Source organism: Oncorhynchus masou, chromosome 14 (genome assembly GCF_036934945.1).
Source record: "Oncorhynchus masou masou isolate Uvic2021 chromosome 14, UVic_Omas_1.1, whole genome shotgun sequence".
In the NCBI taxonomy this organism is placed as follows: domain Eukaryota; kingdom Metazoa; phylum Chordata; class Actinopteri; order Salmoniformes; family Salmonidae; genus Oncorhynchus; species Oncorhynchus masou.
Window position 1 is genome coordinate 14,151,179 of NC_088225.1, and position 22,597 is coordinate 14,173,775.

The window sequence follows — 22,597 nt, forward strand, 5'->3', positions numbered from 1 at the left end:
TTCCCCCTGATTAGTATGTGTATATATATACGTGCCCTCTGTTCCCTATTGTCTTTGTCGATAATTGTCCCATGTCCGTTGGTCTTGTGAGTATCTGTTGTATCGGCTTTCGTGCAATGTGTTATTGCGCACTTGGTATTATGGGTCTTGTCCCATCCCGTGTATTATTTAGAGGTTTACACCTCGCTCTTTTGTTATATATATATATATATATATATATATATATATACATACATACATACACACACACACACACACACAGCCAAGACCTCCACAAGTCTGGTTCATCCTTGGGAGCAATTTCCAAACGCTTGAAGGTACCACGTTCATCTGTACAAACAACAGTACACAAGTATAAACCCTGTGGGACTACGCAGCCATCATACCGCTCAGGAAGGAGTCGAGATGAACGTACTTTGGTGTGAAAAGTGCAAATCAATCCCAGAACAACAGCAGGATCTTGTGAAGATGCTGGAGGAAACAGGTACAAAAGTATATATATCCACAGTAAAATGAGTCCTACGGCCCCCTTGAACTTTGCGACCTTTTGCCACATTTCAGGCTTCAAACATAAAGATATAAAACTGTATTTTTTTGTGAAGAATCAACAACAAGTGGGACACAATCATGAAGTGGAACGACATTTATTGGATATTTCAAACTTTTTTAACAAATCAAAAACTGAAAAATTGGGCGTGCAAAATTATTCAGCCCCCTTAAGTTAATACTTTGTAGCGCCACCTTTTGCTGCGATTACAGCTGTAAGTCGCTTGGGGTATGTCTCTATCAGTTTTGCACATCGAGAGACTGAAATTTTTTCCCATTCCTCCTTGCAAAACAGCTCGAGCTCAGTGAGGTTGGATGGAGAGCATTTGTGAACAGAAGTTTTCAGTTCTTTCCACAGATTCTCGATTGGATTCAGGTCTGGACTTTGACTTGGCCATTCTAACACCTGGATATGTTTATTTTTGAACCATTCCATTGTAGATTTTGCTTTATGTTTTGGATCATTGTCTTGTTGGAAGACAAATCTCCGTCCCAGTCTCAGGTCTTTTGCAGACTCCATCAGGTTTTCTTCCAGAATGGTCCTGTATTTGGCTCCATCCATCTTCCCATCAATTTTAACCATCTTCCCTGTCCCTGCTGAAGAAAAGCAGGCCCAAACCATGACGCTGCCACCACCACGTTTAACAGTGGGGATGGTGTGGTCAGGGTGATGAGCTGTGTTGTTTTTACGCCAAACATAACATTTTGCATTGTTGCCAAAAAGTTCAATTTTGGTTTTATCTGACCAGAGCACCTTCTTCCACATGTTTGGTGTGTCTCCCAGGTGGCTTGTGGCAAACTTTAAACAACACTTTTTATGGATATCTTTAAGAAATGGCTTTCTTCTTGCCACTCTTCCATGAAGGCCAGATTTGTGCAATACACAACTGATTGTTGTCCTATGGACAGAGTCTCCCACCTCAGCTGTAGATCTCTGCAGTTCATCCAGAGTGATCATGGGCCTCTTGGCTGCATCTCTGATCAGTCTTCTCCTTGTATGAGCTGAAAGTTTAGAGGGATGGCCAGATCTTGGTAGATTTGCAGTGGTCTGATACTCCTTCCATTTCAATATTATCGCTTGCACAGTGCTCCTTGGGATGTTTAAAGCTTGGGAAATCTTTTTGTATCCAAATCCGGCTTTAAACTTCTTCACAACAGTATCTCGGACCTGCCTGGTGTGTTCCTTGTTCTTCATGATGCTCTCTGCGCTTTTAACGGACCTCTGAGACTATCACAGTGCAGGTGCATTTATACGGAGACTTGATTACACACAGGTGGATTGTATTTATCATCATTAGTCATTTAGGTCAACATTGGATCATTCAGAGATCCTCACTGAACTTCTGGAGAGAGTTTGCTGCACTGAAAGTAAAGGGGCTGAATAATTTTGCACGCCCAATTTTTCAGTTTTTGATTTGTTAATAAATCCTCTTAGAGATTGGGCTACTTTTTTCAACATTCTGTTAAAAATCGTGCAACATTTCAACATCTTGCTACTCATGCCAGGAATATAGTATATGCATATGATTAGTATGTGTGCATAAAAAACACTCTGAAGTTTCTAGAACTGGTTCAATGGTGTCTGTGACTATAACAGAACGAGTTCCGTGGTCAAAATCGCCAGAAAACCTGGTCACTAAATCGACGAAGAAAAAATCAATCCGCCAGCCCATGTATTGTCTATTGGAAGGAAAAATAATTAAGAGTGAGATTACAGTTCCTACAGCTTCCACACGATGTCGCCAGTGTTGTGATTTCGATTCAACTAAATCCTTGGTCATCTGAGTAATAGCCACATCCGGTTGTCAAGTCCACAGCTGTAAACAATGGAACCGGAAAAGTTAGTTACGTTACACAAACTCGTGCTTATTGAATACAGATCGCTCCGTGATCAATTTGATCGTTTATTAACGTTTAGTAATACCTAAAGTTGGATTACAGAAGTAGTTTGAAGTGTTTTGTCAACGTTTATAGGCAACTTTTTTAATTTAAAAAAATAATGTCGCGTTTAAAAAATGTGTTTTTACTGGATCTGACGGTGTTCAGAAATTGACATTTTGGGTACACAAGGACCGATTTAATCGAAAAAAAGACCCAATTGTGATGATTATGGGACATATAGGAGTGCCAACAAAGAATCTCGTCAAAGGTAATGAATGTTTTATATTTTATTTCTGCGTTTTGTGTAGCGCCGGCTACGCTAATTCCTTTGTTTACGTCCCTTCTGGTATTTCAGCGTGTTGCCTGCTATCAGATAATAGCTACTCATGCTTTTGCCAAAAAGCATTTTACAAATCTGACTCATTGGCTTGATTCACAACGAGTGTAGCTTGAAATGACTACCCTGCATGTGAATTTTAATGATCGTTTGAGTTTTAACGAGTGCTATTAGCATTTGGCGTAGCGCATTTGCATTTATTGTTGGCAGGGGGTGCGGTTGCGTCCCGGGTGGGCCAGAGAGGTTTTAAAAAAAGTTTGAAATATCCAATAAATGTCGTTCCATTTCATGATTGTGTCCCACTTGTTGTTGATTCTTCACAAAAAAATACAGTTTTATATCTTTATATTTGAAGCCTGAAATGTGGCAAAAGGTCGCAAAGTTCAAGGGCGCCGAATACTTTCGCAAGGCACTGTATATCGACATAACCTGAAAGGCCGCTCAGCAAGGAAGAAGCCACTGCTCCAAAACCGCCATTAAAAAAAGCCAGACTACGGTTTGCAACTGCACATGGGGACAAAGATCATACTTTTTGGAGAAATGTCCTCTGGTCTGATGAAACAAAAATATAACTGTTTGGCCATAATGACCATCGTTATGTTTGGAGGAAAAAGGGGGAGGATTGCAAGCCGAAGAACACCATCCCAACTGTGAAGCACGGGAGTGGCAGCATCATGTTGTGGGGGTGCTTTGGTGCAGGAGGGACTGGTGCACCTCACAAAATAGATGGCATCATGAGGTGGGAAAATTATGTGGATATATTGGAATAACATCTCAAGACATCAGTTTCAAAATGGTTGACGAAGTCATCTGCCGAGAGGGAGGAGGGGGGAGGGGGAGGAGGATTCAGGAGGGAGGAGAAGGTGGCAAAGAGCTTCCTAGGGTTAGAGGCAGATGCTTGGAATTTAGAGTGGTAGAAAGTGGCTTTAGCAGCAGAGACAGAGGAGGAAAATGTAGAGAGGAGGGAGTGAAAGGATGCCAGGTCCGCAGGGAGGCGAGTTTTCCTCCATTTCCGCTCGGCTGCCCGGAGCCCTGTTCTGTGACCCACTGGGAATGTGATGAAAGAAATAAAAGCTGAAATAAATAATTCTCTCTAATATTATTCTAACATTTCACATTCTTAAAATAAAGTGATGATCCTAACTGACCAAAGACAGGGAATTTTTACTAGGATTAAATGTCAGGAATTGTGAAACTGAGTTTAAATTTATTTGGCTAAGGTGTATGTAAACTTCTGACTTCAACTGTGTGTGTGAATATATATATATATATATATATATATATATATATATATATATATATATATATATATATATATAATACACACACTCACGTGTTTGTTTTGGGCTTGGTCATTGTCATGACGTACTTTATTTTGGGTGTAGAAATAAAAAAAACGATGATGTATTCCTGCACCTGTCTCCTATCATTATACAGTGTGACAGTTGCTTTGTTTTTGTTAAGAATTTCATTTGAATTATTAGTTCACTTTTCAGGCCTTATCAATAATTGAATCTTGCTTATTGACAATGTTTGGTATGTCCATGCTCAGCCATAATACAATTTACAGTAGGCCTAACCCCTATATCAGTTTGAATGCTTTTGAAGCCATGCAATTACTTAGAACAATGTGGAATGCTAGTTAACATATTTAGCAAAGATATGTCTAAATGTTATTTCGTTTCTGTAAGCCATTTAACAATAACAGAGTAACATTAGAATTGGAGTTGATTTCAAGACAATACATAAGACTGTAAATACACAATTTGAAGCAACCAAATATTTTGAGCATGGAACACGTTCTGATTGGCCAGTGAGGGGCCAAGCCTACACACACCCACAACTTGTTTATTCATCAAAACCCAGCCCTTTTGCACCAACGCCAGCAAGTGTGCCAAAATAAATCTGACACACCCCTGAACCTAGAGTTAACTCCTGCGCTTATATTTACCATTGCTTTAGGTTTGTTAAAATAGAGCCATAAGAGTAATATTTTGTTGTATTTACTAGTAAAAATAAACATGTTTCATGTGTTCCTGAAGTATTAAGGCAGTGTGAATATAAACTCAGTAAAAAAAGAAACGTCCTCTCACTGTCAACTGCGTTAATTTTCAGAAAACTTAACATGTGTAAATATTTGTATGAACATAAGAGTCAACAACTGAGACATAAACTGAAAAATTGAATAATGTGTCCCAGAACAAAGGGGGGGTCAAAATCAAAACAACAGGCAGTATCTGGTGTGGCCACCAGCTGCATTAAGTACTGCAGTGCATCTCCTCCTCATGGACTGCACCAGATTTGCCATTTCTTGCTGTGAATGTTACCCAACTCTTCCACCAAGGCACCTGCAAGTTCCCGGACATTTCTGGGGGGAATGGCCTTAGCCAACCCCTCCGACCCAACAGGTCCCAGATGTGCTCAATCGGATTGAGATCCGGGCTCTTTGCTGGCCATGGCAGAACACTGACATTCCTGTCTTGCAGGAAATCACGCACAGAACGAACAGTATGGCTGGTGGCATTGTCATGCTGGAGGGTCATGTCAGGATGAGCCTGCAGGAAGGGTACCACATGAGGGAGGAGGATGTCTTCCCTGTAACGCACAGTGTTGAGATTGTCTGCAATGACAACAAGCTCAGTCCGATGATGCTGTGACACACCGCCCCAGACCATGACAGACCCTCCACCTCCAAATCGATCTCGCTCCAGAGTACAGGCCTCGGTGTAATGCTGATTCCTTCGAGAGATAAACGCAAATCCGACCATCACTCCTGGTGAGACAAAACCGTGACTCGTCAGTGAAGAGCACTTTTTTCCAGTCCTGTCTGGTCCAGTGACGGTGGGTTTGTGCCCATAGGCAATGTTGTTGCTGGTGATGTCTGGTGAGGACCTGCCTTATACAACAGGCCTACAAGCCCTCAGTCCAGCCTCTCTCGACCTATTGCGGACAGTCTGAGAACTGATGGAGGGATTGTGCTTTCCTGGTGTAACTCTGGCAGTTGTTGTTGCCATCCTGTACCTGTCCCGCGGATGTGATTTTTGGATGTGCTGATCCTGTGCAAGTGTTGCTACATGTGGTCTGCCACTGCGAGGACGATCATCTGTCCGCCCTGTCTCCCTGTAGCGCTGTCTTAGGCATCTCACAGTACCGACATTGCAATTTATTGCCCTGGCTACATCTGCAGTCCTAATGCCTCCTTGCAGCATGCCTAAGTCACGTTCGCGCAGATGAGCAAGGACCCTCAGCATCTTTCTTTTGGTGTTTTTCCGTGTCAGTAGAAAGGCTTCTTTAGTGTCCTAAGTTTTCATAACTGTGACTTTGTCTACTGTCTATAAGCTATTAGTGTCTTAACGACAGTTCCACAGGTGCATGTTCTTTAATTGTTTATGGCTCTTCGAACAAGCATGGGAAACCATGTTTAAACCCTTTACAATTAAGATCTGTGAAGTTATTTCGATTTTTAGGAATTATCTTTGAAAGACAGGATCCTGAAAAAGGGATGTTTCTTTTATTGCTGAGTTTACAATAGTTAAAGGTTATGGAATCTTTACAAATGGCTCAAATGCCTATTGCCTTGCTCCAATGATCGCCAGCATCCCTTCTCATGCAGGGAAAGGCCTGTGGTCCCAGCTGTGGTCGGGGCAATCTCTGTCATTACAATGCTATGGGAGGGTCAGGAAACCAACACAATGATTCCTGGTCCCACCCAGTGCTAGACATGTCATGTTTGAGATGCCTGACAGAGAGCGGGATGTAGACTGATGGCTCCCATCTGGACATAGCTCCTTCTTTCCATTGTGATGGAGGACAGAGTGTGATAAACATGCCTGGGAAATGGCCGCCTTTGTCGGCTCAAAGATACCAGCCCATCCATCCTTGTGAAAGACCACAGCTCTGAAACCCTTTCAGTTCAATGGTTCTGCATGGGGTGACACTGTGCGACACCTGCCACACGTGCATGCCAGCCCGCACACAAATGATGGAGAAAGCCATGCAGTATATTACCTGCTTACTGTACACAGCACGTAAATCAACAGGTATTCTATTTGTTTTGTTGAGAAAATAACAAGCACTCAACATCCAGAACATTTGAATTTAGAGGCAAGCTGATGAACTGAATCCCTCTGATGGCATGGTTCCACTAACACAGTGTGGCTGTACATCTCAGTCCAATGTTCTGCTAACCACACAAAGGGTGGCGTGACTCTTTCAGCATCTTAATAAGCTGTGTCTAGTTGACTTCACCTGAGTCACTGCATCATATTATTACCCTGTGTCTGGTAAAACAACTCCCGCTAAATGGAAAACTACTTTTAATCATAACATTGAGATTGAAATGCAGAAACTCAAAGTCTAAAGGGAAAGTTCACCCATTTATACATGTGGCCTTATTTTCATTCTTTCTGTGCTTGTAGTTGATCCCCCAAAACGTTGTTTAAAAAATATATATTTTGTTTCTGTCATGACTTCCGCCAAAGTCGGATTCCTCTCCTTGTTCGGGCGGCGTTCGGCGGTCTATGTCACCGGTCTTCTAGCCACCGCCGATCCACCTTTCATTTTCCACTTGTTTTGTCTTCTTTTCCCACACACCTGGTTTACATTTCCCTCATTACTTGTCGTGCATTTAACCCTCTGTTCCCCCCATGTCTGTGTGTGAAATTGTTTGTTGTAAGTGCACATTTTCACTGGTGCGTGGCAGGTTTTGTACCCATATTTTGTAGTTCTGGATGCCGTTGGTTTTGATAATTAAACTGCTCCGGTTGTTACCCAGTTCTGCTCTCCTCAGTCTGACTTCCCTGCCACCAGTCACGCACCCCTTACAGTTTCATTAAATAGACAATTGATTGTCACATTTTGCTGACTTGCCATTCATTATAATGGAATATGCAAATATGTCTAACACATTAGAAAACAAGCCACACCAACTCATATAAAACCCTTCTGGGTTCCATGTAGAACCCTCTGTAGAAAGGGTTCTACATGGAACCCTATAGGGTTCGACTTGGAACCAAAGGGGTTATTCAATGGGTTCTCCCCTGAGGACAGCTGAAGAACCCTTTAAGGTTCTACAATGCACCTTTTTTTCTACGAGTGTACATCAGAATCCCATTCTGAATAAAGACTGTGCACTAACTTTTTGAAAACATTTTCCACTGTGCCTTAAATCCATGTTTGAATGATACTGTTTACAAACAACAAAAAGATGCAAATAAGGACTTTTGAGGAAAAAAACTTTAGTGCAAAGACATGATTCAGAAAGGGATTCTGATGTAATATGAGTTGGTGTGGAGTGTTTTAGAGCGTTTTCTAACATGCTTTAGACACATTCTCATACTGCATTATAGTGAGGGCATGTGATGACTAAGTCAATTGAAGGTGTGCGTGTTTTGCTGGGTTGCATGCAGAGGCTGTGTTTCAGGGTCAGTCTCCTGGGCTGTTCCTGACTCATTCTCACCTCATTGTTTGTATCTAAGTGATAACCATTAAAGCCTAGTTTTCTCTTTGATCACTTAAACTCCTTTTCCCTTTAAGTCTGTAATTACATCCAGCAGCCAGCTATCCTTTCTGACTCAGAGAATTCATTAGTGCTCACCAGTGGAGACTCCTCAGAGGAGGAAGGGGAGGACCATCCTCCTCAGTGAAATTTCCAAAAATGATGAAACATTAAAAAGTTATCATTTTTAGATAAAACTATACTCAATATATTCATGTCACCAAATAATTGATTAAAACACACTGCTTTGCAAATAAGGTCTATTGTAACTTCAACAGCACTGTCTGGGGTAGCATCATGGTGTAGCCGGAGGACAGCTAGCTTCTGTCCTCCTCTGGGTACATTGACTTCAATACAAAATCTTGAAGGCTCGTAAGCCTCAGGCCCTTCCACAGACCTACATGGTAATTATGACGACCTCCAACCAATCAAAGCTTTTGCAGTATGAACTCACATGTTGTCCATCCAATCATAGGATTAGGATCAGAGAATTAACCTAATATGTTGTATTGGGGTTGTGCTGCAGAGCATTATGGGGGGTGATTCTATGTGTGATAGGTTGGAGAGTTGGGGAAATTATTGGATAGAGATTGAAAAGTGATACTTGAGCAATTTTGGGGGATATTACTCAATTGAAATTAGTTTCTTGAAATTACAGGAGATGGAGGAGGTAGATTATAAATCGTTTTCATGATTTTAGAACTTTCTTTTTGTGCCCAGTTAGTGCAATTTATACCTTTGGGGTACACAGAAAAGGTGCGAATTAAATCCAAGGGTCGACCTCTTCCTGAGATCAGTTTCACGAAGGAGGAGGAAAAGGTGAGGGCGTTCAATACCAACTGGTATCAAAAGTATAGCTGGTTAACAAGGAGACTTTCATCAAGCAGCCTGTATTGCTGGCCTTGCCTGCTTTATGGTAAGTCTGAGCCTTATGTGAAAGGGCAGTACAGTCATCTCTGGAACATCTATCATTCAGCTAAACGGTTAAACAAAAGCAGAGAGCATACAAAAGCCCACATCAGATGTAAGCTTCTGGGAAAAAGCCGCATCGATCTTGACGAAGGTTTGCGTACTCAAACAGCGCAACACAAAGTAAGAAGAAACAGGGATTTTCTCAAGCGGTTTATCAACACTGCTGCGTTTTTGGGCATGCAAGTAGCTTGTAGCGGTAATTGCACGTTACGATGCTTTACTTGGTGAACATTTGGAACTTTTGACTGTCTTTTCTGGGATGTCGAAATCTATTCAGAATGATTTGATAGCTTCCATCGCATCACCCATTAAAAGTTAGATTAAAGAGAGAGGTTGACGCAGCGCATTTTTTTTTGCGCGCTCAAGTAGGCTTTCTACTTTTCTCCGGTATTTATTTAGCAAAGATGATAACACACAATCACTCCATACAGACACAAACAAAAACTACTTACATAAATGTTGCAGCAGCCTAGGCTACACCTAAACATTAGAGATCTGACATGCTGTATCGGATGAAAACGAGACAATTTTTCTGTCTGATCAACTGTAGGCTACTAATAAGAGCAACTGCATACAATCTACAGTATGTGCACTGTCCATTTGGTCAGGGTAAAATAATTGGTAACATTATGTATTTATAGTCCCATTTAAGGGCTTGTAAGTAAGCATTTTACTGTTGTATTCAGAGCATGTGACAAATAACATTTGATTTGAACTCATTCTTAGCATTTTTGTCTTAACTGTGTAGTGTGTTGTGTTATTGTTTTTTGTCTTCCCAGTCAAATCCTGTCCTGCACTGGTCAAGCCTCTGAACACCTCAACTCATGCCTCATACCCTCATTCAATCACTGCTGTGATCCCTTTCCAACACTGTATGTAGCCCTCTCATTCCCATTCCCCATAATATTGTACTATACATTTCTTTATTAAATGCTTTAGGTGAAAATAATTAGTCTTTGACGATTTTTGAAACACTTTGTCTTCTCTGTGCGTTCCGTGCCGATACCTTGGGTCTCAGATCCTCCTCAATTTTCAAGTCACCAGCCTCCACTGGTGCTCACCCCCTTCCTACATCTTGGAGGTGGCCAGGCTCCAATGAGAATCACCCTCTTGGGCTGACTGAGGATGTATGTGATACCTCTCCTCTTTGATCCTTACAGAACCAGGATGTAATACAGAGAAAAGGAAAGGGTGGTATCCCTCTATCTGTGTTCTCTGGCCTCTGCCAGCCTTCCGGTCTGGTTTGGAGTAACATGGGGATTACTGACAGTCACATTCCAACTCTGTGTGCATCACATACTGCATCACTGCTGAATGCCTATCAGGAAGCAATTGTCTCAAAGGAAGAGGTTGGACTCCTTTATTGGCCCTCCAGTCACGACACCTTGTTTTCCTCAATCATTTATATTTTACAGTGTCTGTAACAGTGTGACCAAACCCAGTGCTTAAAGACAACGTTATTGACGCTTCTGTTTAGAGTTTACAAGGTTTCTATTAACACGCATTTCTCGTAAGCCGCCGCTTATTGGACACAAAGCCCCAAATAACAACATTCAACTGAAGGCTAATATGTGAAAAACTGGCCTTGTTTGAAATTAATAGGCAATGGATTTTGTGGACAAAGAACTGCATGAAAGCATAATACTTCACCAAGGTGCTGTGAGACCCAGTATTGGTCTCCTATCTGGTTTGGGCATTCATTTAAGCTGCATGTTTCATATTGTATCTAAGCCATCACAACACCTCACAAGCACCCAGCCCAGGTATTATGATATTTCCAAGAGCCAAAGACCAAATTGAGTAGATCATTGAGTCACTGTTTACTTCTATATCAAGGAGAAGTCATGCCCTATTTTGATAATATTGACCACTTTCAATGGACTTTTCTCAAGAGAATCATAGGTCAAAGTGTCAAGACATTGACTTCCCTTGGAGCGATCCTTCCAATGGGGGATTACTGGTATGACACCTGTAACACACTGAAAGATGGGAATCATTAACCACTTTAAATAAGATGTCAGATCCTTGAGGTCAGGACAGCATCAATAAGACTGCAGACCACGAGCACCGGAACCTGTACGTGACTTTTACTGGGACAGGCAGATCATATCAAATAGATAGATGTGGGCCAGAATCCTATTTATTAGAGTACGTTCCACATCAATGAAAAACTGTCTGGAAACACTCTTCTCATAGACGCAACAAGGGATCAGTGTCTCTGAATGTGTATGTGTGTTGTGTGCGTGTGTCCATGGTGTGTATACACTGATTTGTATGTGACTACAGTATGTGCAAGAGAGAGGCCTGACCACGCCCCCTCTCCTCTCTGGGGGACGTGATGTGAAAACTCCAGGGTGTCTCTCTGAAGTGTCTGTGAACACATGAAGTCATTAGTTCCACCTCCGGCTGGACCCCTGCCTGCCTGATCCACACTGATGTGATCTCACAAAGGCCAGGGCAGCAGGGCGATCCCTCCCTGGAGACGCATAACCACACGGGCACCAGAACAAATAGCTCAGTGCTTACTCATGTCTCTGGACCTCTTTAAAGCAGGTGATTTCTAACCTTTTCAGAGAACGCCGAACTTCAAAGTACCGCCAGTCACCCCATTCCTTCTCTCGCCTTTCTCTCTCTTCCCTCCTCACGGCACCACGTAGCTGATTCCTACTCATAACCGAGTAGTGAGACATAAAAACAATAACAGCAGGAATCATTGAGCTATGTGTTAGTATGGCCACTTTTAAGCTGAGGGGGTCTTCAGCATTGGACCACAAGGTGAATTGGGACATCTGGAGGATACTGTATAGTGTTGTTTTAGATATACTAACAGTCTTATTCATATGGAGAGACATTTAGCATATTCTATTGTCAATGTAAACAAAAGTCAATCAGTTTTGATCCAGTTGATCAAGGCGTTTTGAGGAAAACTGTGATAATTAAGCTGTCATTCTTGTCAGCCTTGGAACATGGAGCCAGGAGTTGATCAGTGACCTGATACTATTGAAGTAGAATAAAGGCTGAGAGATGACTGTACTGATACAGATATCCCTTTGAATAGTCAGCTCCCATTCAGTTTGACTAAATCAACATCCAGCTGCCTATATGATAGGCTGTCAGAGGTGGGTGGTAGGTAAACCTGCTGTACAGATGTGAGCCACTATCGTTAGCAGTAAAGAACACATGACCTCACCCCTCTAAGGTCAGACCTGTCTTTCACTATTTGCCACAGGACAAATCCAACATTCTAAGCCCATGCTATATGCAAGTTGATCCTGTTCAATATGCCACATACTGTATCTATTAAAGTGCATCTATTTTTATATATATTTTTTATATAATATGCAATAAAGAAATTACTGGTACCTAATTTGTCCTTAACTCCACTATTTGTTGATGTGTAACAAATGCATACATATAATTGTAGGCTGCTGTTGCCGATACTATACCTTTAAGCTTTAAATGTCTTAATGTAATCTAGCACTTGCTGGATCAAAGTTAAAATAGCAATTTGCTTGATGTGCTTGATTATGTAGGAATGCCTTTAATTTCATATTCGTTTAATTTCCTTCAGCCTGAGATCATGGAACAGAGCGAGCCAGCGTATAGGCTAACATGTTGGCCATCTTTTGAAGTGTTGAAATGGGGGAAAGGAGGAGATGGAGAGCGGGAAATGGATGGCAGAGAAGAGATGTGTGAGGCATTGGAGGTTATCCACCAGCTGAGGAAACACGGAGGCTGGCTGGGAGAGGTTGTTTGTGGTGAACACAAGCTCTGCAGCCAATACAAATGTTTTGGTAGAAAGCGCTTGAAACAACTTCCCATCAGCACAGGAAGAGAGATCCCTCTTCAGTGATAGGAAACACTCGTACTTACACACACAGACAGACATAACTGACATAACTCATGTCATCTTCTTGGCTTGATGGGTATGATTCATTTGGACCAGAAATAATCTGCACCATATGAAAATAGCTCATTACTCAAGAATTGCACTATGGAGCAACTTGTTGCGCACATTCCTCCAGTAACTTCCCCACTATGTCTGAACAATCCCCAGATCACAGGTTATTAATCCCCATTGCTCCTGGGGGACAACGGGAGCTCCTGTGGTGCTATTGGATAGTGTTCAATAGGCTTCCTGCTGTGACCAACAGCCTCAGCCTCTCCTCCCTCTTCCCAGTCAAACAGGGGAGCACGCTTTCTTCAATCTGCCGTGAAATCGGGGACACTGTCCCCTCGCTGAGCCAGCACACAGCACACAGCCTGCTGCGGCCATGCCAACAACTGCCTTACGCCGAGTTACTATTTGCCACTGGCACCCACAGGAAGACAAGCCAAGCAGCCACTGTTGTATCTCTTCTCCTCTTAAACTTTTAAGGGTGCAAATGTATTCAGATGGAAAGGTGCCTATTTTACTATTCATATTTTAAACTTCTAAATCTATCTCTGAAAACTGTGAAAATGACAATGGCTAAACCAGTCACACAATTCATAACTTAGCAATTCTTTATGTTAAATGAATGGGCATTAAAAAAGTATTGAAAATGAATGGATTGTCGTCACTTGATTATTGAAATGTCTCTGCCTTACAATGGTCCAAACCTTGCACCCAATGACACCTAGCAGATGTTCTGGCAGTGGTAGGGAGAGGGCATTGAAACCTCCAACAGACACATGGACATGCTGTCTGCCAGGATGATAGATGGACCGATGATCCCTTTCCGTGTCCATCTCTTTTCCAGCAACTATTTTGCCTCCTCCGTAACCTCTGACCTCAGCCGCTGTGATGGAGACCCTGGGGCCACAGCCCTCCCAGGGCCAAAGCCATCCCAGAGCCCCTGGCTAGTACTGAAGGCCCCTCCACTGAGCCTAACCTGCCAATAATGGATGTAACCAAGAAGAGAAGCGAGAGGAGGTGATAGCCTGGTGGTGCAGGCCTGGTGATAGCCTGGTGGTGATAGCCTGGTGGTGCTATCCTGCTATTCTACTGGGGGAAAGTTTTAAAATCCTCATCCATCAGATCTGTCTATGACTGATCAGGATAGAGGTATGATTCAACCTCCAACTAGTAAAGCATCATCATCCTATCCGATCATTGCTTATGGGTTGAGGAAAAACCAAAGAGATTGTTTTCAGTGACAGAGGAACAGTTGGACAAGGAGCAAGAGAAAAAGAGCCAAAGGACGAGCCCAAATCTGATCTGTTGTAACTCCACACAATGGAGATGAGAAAGACAGAGACTGTGGACCTGTGGATGACATCACTGATCCAGGCTCTGTTGCCAGACAATCATTATAGGAGAGATTTCTGCCAAATCTTGGCAAGAGGGATATGTACACACAAGCCTTTTTCATTGCCATTTACCCCTCTGCCAAACCTTGTCGAAAAGCACATAGTTGGAGAAGATGGATAAATGTGAAACCGAAACGAGACTCCCAGTACAGTACTCTTGCCTCTACAATCACTCAGCCCTCTCTCTGTTTAATCATGAAAAATGTCTCTGTCTTGCTGACAGGGACCCAGAGTTGATCATGTAGATAAAGTATTTCCCTCCTAAGAGACCACAAAGAGTTGTGCTGTTACAGTACAGTAGTATCTCATCATGCTGCCAGTAGAGGTGCTGAGGGACTGCAGCATCCCACCACTGAGTCTGACCCACAACCCGACACTGTTATGTACACGAGTGCCATGGAGAGGGGCGCGGGCCCGGAGGAGATTGGGCTGCCGCTCACCGCTCCACCCGCAGGTCATAAATCCATTGTCAGACAGGCAGGCTGATGCTGGAACGTTTAGGCACTGTGAGACAGGTGATTTATGGATCGATATAACCACGGGAGTTTAAAAATAACGAGAGCAAATGAAGCACTTCTGAACTGATATAACCACTTTGGAGAGTTTATCCACTGCAGAGTTTTGTTATGTGAGACAGATAGTGATGCTTTAAAATGGCTTCAAACTTACATTACAATGAAATGGTGGTGTGGAATCAGAATAGCACAGTTGACTTCCTCTTGGACTCAGCAAGACACAGAGGCTGTTAATTAAAAGCCAGATAACAGAATAATTGGACCTTACAGTTAACAGCGCTGTTGCTCACCTGTTCAGCCAAACCAATTTCCTTAGATACGTCAGTGTTTCAGTTTATTTCTCCTGTACCTCCAGCCCAACATCGCTCACTCCTACCAAGACCCCCTTCCCACCCTAAAGGCAGGACCTGCAGGACATGGGGACTGAATGTAACTCACGTTGTGGCAGGTCCCAGGGTCAGGGTCTGGCTGCATGAAGACCTTCTCCTGCCCAGCATTTATTCTACATGACATATCCTGTTCTTCCCCGTGTCCTGCTCTTCAGGGGCCCAGCCTCCCCTCCATATTTCTCCAGGCCAAATGCAGCTAAACCTACAGCCTGAGCCCAGAGGTCTTGTTTCATCAATAGAGCTTCTAAATGCTTCTCCCAAAGCTACTGTAGTAAAAGTTGTCTGGTATTCACAGACTAGGTAGAGACAATCAAATTGTGTAAATCAAAAAAATGATTTAATGAACAACCTAGTTATTCCAGAGTACAATGGTCCACTTGTAGGATGACTAGTTTTAAGTCCCTGTCCCTACTAGTGCAACACACAGATGTATTTGGATTGTGTTTTGTTCACCCTGCAGCTTTTTATAACGACATTCTCTATTCTCAGTAACAGTCTGTTCATCGTCTATGGTAAATTCCTAGAACAGCCTGTTCATCGTCTATGGTAAATTCCTAGAACAGCCTGTTCATCGTCTATGGTAAATTCCTAGAACAGCCTGTTCATCGTCTATGGTAAATTCCTAGAACAGCCTGTTCATCGTCTATGGTAAATTCCTAGAACAGCCTGTTCATCGTCTATGGTAAATTCCTAGAACAGCCTGTTCATCGTCTATGGTAAATTCCTAGAACAGCCTGTTCATCGTCTATGGTAAATTCCTAGAACAGCCTGTTCATCGTCTATGGTAAATTCCTAGAACAGCCTGTTCATCGTCTATGGTAAATTCCTAGAACAGTCTGTTCATCGTCTATGGTAAATTCCTAGAACAGCCTGTTCATCGTCTATGGTAAATTCCTAGAACAGCCTGTTCATCGTCTATGGTAAATTCCTAGAACAGCCTGTTCATCGTCTATGGTAAATTCCTAGAACAGCCTGTTCATCGTCTATGGTAAATTCCTAGAACAGCCTGTTTTCTTTCCTTAAGTAAAAAAAGAGAAGAAAAACTTGAAGCAATGTTGAAATGATCCTCTTTCTATGGAAAGGTAAGAGGAGTGCAAACAACAGTAAAGTGAACAATGCCAGATGTTATCACAGCCTCGTCATACCAGGATTAACACATTTTATTTTTGGTATCCTGAGGCTTTGTAAATCAGGAATGTAGTAATATGAAAGAATAGGCCTACAAGACTAAAGAAATACAGAGCACTCAAATAGCACACTGTGGTAGGATGGTGTCATGTCCTAAATGATGCTCTACTACTCCAGGCTGCTGTCATGTCCTAAATGATGCTCTACTACTCCAGGCTGCTGTCATGTCCTAAATGATGCTCTACTACTCCAGTCTGCTGTCATGTCCTCAATGATGCTCTACTACTCCAGGCTGCTGTCATGTCCTAAATGATGCTCTACTACTCCAGGCTGCTGTCGTGTCCTATATGATGCTCTACTATTCCAGTCTGCTGTCATGTCCTAAATGATGCTCTACTACTCCAGTCTGCTGTCATGTCCTCAATGATGCTCTACTACTCCAGGCTGCTGTCATGTCCTAAATGATGCTCTACTACTCCAGTCTGCTGTCATGTCCTCAATGATGCTCTACTACTCCAGGCTGCTGTCATGTCCTAAATGATGCTCTACTACTCCAGTCTGCTGTCATGTCCTCAATGATGCTCTACTACTCCAGGCTGCTGTCATGTCCTAAATGATGCTCTACTACTCCAGGCTGCTGTCGTGTCCTATATGATGCTCTACTACTCCAGGCTGCTGTCGTGTCCTAAATTATGCTCTACCACACCAGGCTGCTGTCACGTCCTAAACGATAGTCTCTGGTGATGCTCACTGTTGACAAGTTGACGGTCGTACCACAGAGGACCTCTAGACACACACTAACTCATTCAAACGCACACAGACGTATACACATTCACAAAGACATCTCCACCATCTGGAGAAGTTGAACATGTGGTTCAAACAGCTGGCAACAAACCACCACCCTATCGGGAACCCACAGATACCCCTGTATCCTCTTCCCTGGTATATGCCATGCCTTAGCCAACATGTTCAGCCACCACTGTGTAACACTGATATTTTAACATTTATCAGTAATGCATGGTTGTATGCTACAGTATGTGTGATAGGCTTTGTGTGAACGGACTCCAGATTCATATGGAAACATCTGTACAATTTATGGCTATAGTAACTGGAGATTACCACTCGCTCCCGGATGAGCGATCAATTACTCTGTTTTCCTGTGTGGGTATACTTTATAAACACTTCCGTGCTGTCTCAGAGAAGGCAGCTAGAATGACAGTCTACAGGCAGTGCAGGGAAGCCAGATGAGAAAGAGTTTATTTGTGGTTTGGTAAAAAACAACTGTATTTCACAGTATGTGGACTTTATGTAAATTGAGGCAATCCAAGTAGAATAACAGAGACTTCAATACTTGTCTACATTGTCCTTTCAGATTTGTTTAAATCTCTTAATTTTATTTTAATCATGTCTGATTCCAATCAAAACATGATTAAAAAATATGCTTACATGAGGTCAAAATGGTCACATATTCCACAGTCCCCAAATCAGATTAAATCATTATCATCTGAATGCATCCTGTTAGTTATCTTTAGTGAGTCATGTTTCGGTTGTCCATAATGTTTACTAAGTCCTGAAATGTTTACTAAGTATTAAACCAAAGGACTGATCTCTGCCTCCCTGTGCCTCTGATCCAGCAGGGCGGCAATAGTGTGAAGATTAAAAGCTTATCCAATTAGCCACCCACTGAGACCTGCTGAGCCAATCAGGCCCATGTAAAGCCTGTGGTCACACTGGAGTGCTGCCGGACAGGCCCAGATCAGCTGGGTCAAACAGAGGAGAATGTCTCAGGGCTGCCCATGTAGGGGGAACTACAATGTCTTAGAATGGGGGAGCCCTGTCTCCTCTCTTTCCTGGCTATTCTTCAATGAATACGCTGTTCCTCAAATAGTTCTTGAACAACGATATCAGAGGGAGAAAAATCTTGGATTACTCGAGCATGAGTAACATCACCACTGCACACAGAGACCCCACACTGTGCTTTTTAGACCACTGTTTAGGCTGACTTAAAACTGAGGGATTCTGTGTGACGGATTTGTCTGTTCACTTTCAATTCTATGGGGATCAGTTTAAGATCCGGCCATGTTTTGTTGATCTAGATATTTCAGTGATGACATGGTGTCCTATTGTCCTACACCTCTTCTGTCTTTTTACACATCCATCTGCAGGAATTGCTGTGTTCTGACTGGCCTCCGGTTTTATCTTCTGGACTGAATTGTCATTGTTGCATCCAACAATATGACTCAACAATATCAAACCTGTCTTTATTAAAATAAAGACAGGATAAATAGAGGACATGAGTCAATGGGCACTAAAATTGACACTCACAAAATCACAGTGAGACCATTGTGAGAAGGTCCCTGACACATTACGACCAATCATACGTGTCTCTACCTAGTCCTCTTCGTCCTGGGTGGGACATAAAGCCGCAACAATCTTCTTCTGTCTTTGACCACAGTCCCATGTCAGTCATAACAAGCAGGGAGCTCATTCATCAGGATTTGTGCTGACACTGTGGTCACAAAATCTGCAGAATGAAAAACACTTCAGTGAACCCATCGTTTCCTTTAAAACACTGCCCTCTGCAGGAAATGAGGGTTAAACAGAAATCATGACAGTTCGGCATTTGGCAGAAAAGGTCTTTCAGGCTATTATGCATATGGAGGTCCGTATTAGGCTATACCAAATACTTCATCTTCGGTGTGAGACATTCTAAAGAGGGAGTGATTCTTGTATCTTCAATGTTCTTCGTATTTCTCCTGACGATGCGGGTCTAGAGGTCAAATGCATCTTTTCACTAAATACGCTCTTTCATTAGGGTGCCAAAGGTCATAGGATTATGACTTCTCCCCCTCATTTGTCATCATGGCAAAGACAAGCCTGCGCTCCAGCTCACATGGTCATGAATGGGTGTCTTCCACACAGCTGGGTGGTCTGAGCGGATGTGACCCCAATAAAGACCCCTACACTGAACGGTGGCTGCCCTTGCATGACCCTCACTTTTGTTGAGGCTTCAAGGGGCATTGAGTCACAACACATTAAGCAAAAAAGGACAGCTATGAAGTCAGCCAATGTACCCACCTGCTTCATTCTTGTTCTTGGAGGAGCCATGGAAGGAGAAGCAGAGGAGAGCGTGCTTGCCTGGATGGTGGAGCGTAATCTAAAGCACAATAGAAATGAAATATAATATTGTTAGAGGTTCTGACAAACTTATCACACAATTCACATTGCAGCATGAGTCATTGGACAAAATCGAGTCCTTTGAAAGGTTTGAAACATTGTAATCTCTACCTCAACGGGGTCAAATGTTTTGTCTGTGCATGCACAGAGGCTCCTGGGCCAACTGTTGCTACCTCGATGGCTATGAAAAAAGTTTAGTAGGAAATCAGTGTCAAAGCTAAAAAGTGAGAGTGCTTCGTGAACGTTTACCAGTAGGTTGGATGTACACAAAATGTTTCACTTATTGATCTTGATCTTATTGCCCTATATTGCTTTAAGTACAATTTTCTACACCCAGAGGGCCAACATAACAACACTTCCGGGAACACTTACCAAGCAGACCAGACTGGGTTTGAGAAGTCAATGAGAGAAGTGAAATATATTCCTAGTTGTTAATTTTTTAAGTCTAAAGGCACAACCTAGACTTGAGGTTGTCTTAAAGCAAAATTAAACCCCAAACTAACTTTTTTGCTGATATACAGTGGTAAGAGAAAGAATGTGAACTCTTTGGAATTACCTGGACTTCTGCATCAATTGTTCATAAAATGTGATCTGAGTCACAACAATAGACAAACATAGTCTGCTTAAACTAATAACACACAAACAATTATAAATGTTCATGTCTTTATTGAACACACTGTGTAAACATTCACAGTGCAGGGTGGGAAAAGTATGTGAATCCTTGGACTTAATAACTGGTTGACCCTCCTTTGGCAGCAATAACCTCAACCAAACGTTTTCTGTTGTGGCAGATCAGACCTGCAGAAAGGTCAGGAGGAATTTTGAACCATTCCTCTTTACAAAGCTGTTTCTGTTCAGCAATATTCTTGGGATGTCTGGTGTGAACTGCTCTCTTGAGGTCATGCCACAGCATCTCAATCAGGTTGAGGTCAGGACTCTGACATTGCCACTCCAGAAGGCATATTTACTTCTGTTGAAGCCATTCTGTTGTTGATTTGCCACTCCTAGGGAGAGTAGTAACAGTGCTGAATTTTCTCCATTTATAAACACTTTGTCTTACCATGGACTGATGAACATCAAGGCTCTTAGAGATGCTTTTGTAACCCTTTCCAACTTTATACAAGTTAATAATTCTTAGGTCTTAGGTCTTCTGAGATCTGTTTTGTTCGAAGCATGGTTCACATCAAGGCAATGCTTCTTGTGAATAGCAAACTCAAATTTAGTGAGTGTTTTTAAATCGGGAAAGGCAGCTCTAACCAACATCTCCAATCTCGTCTCATTGATTGGACTCCAGGTCAGTTGACTCCTGGCTCCAATTAGCTTTTGGAGATGTTATTAGTCTAGGGGTTCACATAATTTAAACATTCACAGTGTAGGTTGGGAAAAGTATGTATTTTTCTTGTCTAAGTTGAATACAATTCTTTGTGTGTTATTAGTTAAGCAGACTGTGTTTGTCTGTTGTTGTGACTTAGATGGAGATCAGATCTAATTTTCTGACCAATTTATGCAGAAATCCAGATAATTCCAAAGGGTTCACATACTTTTTCTTGCCAACTGTAACTTGTCAACTGTAAGTGCTGTTATTTTGAAGTGAAAACATCTAGGAGCAACAACGGCTCAGCCACAAAGTGGTAGGCCACACAACCTCACAGAACGGGACTGCAAAATGATGAAGCATGTAGCCCATAAAAATAGTCTGTCCTCGGTTGCAACACTCACTACCGAGTTCCAAACTGCCTCTGGAAGCAACGTCAGCACAAGATCTGTTCGTCAGGAGGTTCATGAAATGGGTTTCCATGGCCGAGCAGCCGCACACAAGCCTAAGATCTCCATGCGCAATGCCAAGCATCGGCTGGAGTCGTGTAAAGCTTGCCATCATTGGACTTATGGAACAGTGGAAATGCGTTCTTTGAAGGGGTGAATCACGCTTCAGCATCTTGGAGTCCGATGGATGAATCTGTGTTTGGCGGATGCCAGGAGAATGCTCCCTACCTGAATGCATAGTGCCAACTGTAAAGTTTGGTGAGGGAGGAATAATGGTTTGGGGCTGTTTTTTATGGTTTGGGCAAGGCCCCTTAGATCCAGTGAAGGGAAATCTTAACACTACAGCATACATTTTAGACAATTCTATGCTTCCAACTCTGTGGCAACAGTTTTGGGAAGGCCCTTTCCTGTTTCAGCATGACAATGCCCCTGTGCACAAAGCGAGGTTCATGTAGAAATGTTTTGTCGAGATAGGTGTGGAAGAACTTGACTGGCCTGAAATTGAACTGACCTCAAAATGATACATTATTTTAAAATAATGTACGAACTTAGATTTCAGCATTTGTGGCCTCCATTTCAGAAAATCCTAATTTACCTCAAATGTCTCAATGCTCATACCATCATTGGTGTTACTACTCCTACTGGTTGCACAAAGTTAAAATAATGGTAAAAAAATATTTAGTCATAAAGCTACCATATTAGTTGATTTAGAATGGGAAGATCTTGTCTAAAAAATTAAGTTTTCCCAAAACAACATGCCCAAATGCCAACATAAAATGAGTCAGCAGCTAGCCATCAAAACCATTTCAGTTGATGCAATAAGTCTCAGTCAAACACATTCCCCAAAATACGTTGCGTTTCTTTTGTTTACCGGGTCATGTAATCTTTGGTGTAAAAGTCTACTCTAAAAGAGAGCACCTTATCTATCCACTGGGCTGCAATATCATCTTCAAAAGAAACAGGAATTTATGCATGGCCACACCAACAACGTCTCCTGTGTCACTATGTCCCAAGGTGGAAAGTATGTTGCCTCATGGTCAGGTCACTTTCATGGGCTTCAGGGTAATGGACAAATGCAAAGATGAAAGAAAAATGGATG

The 22,597-nt window shown here is 42.4% G+C and overlaps 1 pseudogene; it reads left to right on the forward strand.

Annotated features, from left to right (window-relative positions):
- The first annotated feature begins 21,520 nt into the window (after positions 1–21,520).
- The window catches only part of LOC135553804 (cilia- and flagella-associated protein 52-like), a 34,360-nt pseudogene continuing 33,283 nt past the window's right edge, over positions 21,521–22,597 (forward strand).